Genomic DNA, 848 nt, shown 5'->3' on the forward strand with positions numbered 1-848 from the left:
AGCGAGCTACAGGGCCTCCCACGCTCCGTTGTCCAGAATACCGCCGCTTCTGAACTAACAAGCGCCGGCGGCGGACGCCAGCATTTCAACATGTCAGACTTTTTGCCACACGCCGCGGATTTCTAATCCGAATTCAAGTTTCCACTTTCATTAATTATATATATATCTCTATTGTAAGTATCGCGTTACGGGAGTTCTTATCTCGTATATAAAAGTATATTAAAAGCTCAGAATTAGCTTCTTTCAACAATATCGCAATGAGGCGTTTGTTAAAAAAAAAAAAAAGTTCCTTTTTGGAGAAATAGATGGCGTTGTCTGGGGTTGTACCAACTTTCAAACCCTCAGAACACACTCAGATCACAATATGTTATTCTGTGAGGCTAACGAAATGTGAAAGTGACGTAGGTAGGTAGAATTGTAGTATTATTTTCTCTATGATGTCGATGTCACTGTTGCTTCAGCGTTCAGTGCGATTGTACGTACAGCCGTTCTTTTCAAGTTTTCTCAGTTTCCTTGTGTTTCTCCTGTATTAATTGAGTTGTAGTTGAGCTATCTGCTCCTCCTCCCTCCCGCCACATGCAGTCTGAGCCTCGGAAGGATGGCTCGCGCTACCACCCGACATTTAATCACAACTAGTGAGTTCTTATTCTGAGTTTAGTACTCTTTGCTCTCTATGTAATTTTTGACAGTTGGTACACTGCGTTTTCACGCCATCTATCGGCTTACCCAAAAGCTCAACTGACAGCTGTAATATGCAAATAATAATAGTCACCCAAGACTACAATAATATAACATCGTTTAGTAGTTCTATGAATAACGTCACTTTTTGTCATGTCATAATAATAAAC

Source organism: Plutella xylostella, chromosome 3 (assembly GCF_932276165.1).
Source record: "Plutella xylostella chromosome 3, ilPluXylo3.1, whole genome shotgun sequence".
Lineage (NCBI taxonomy): Eukaryota > Metazoa > Arthropoda > Insecta > Lepidoptera > Plutellidae > Plutella > Plutella xylostella.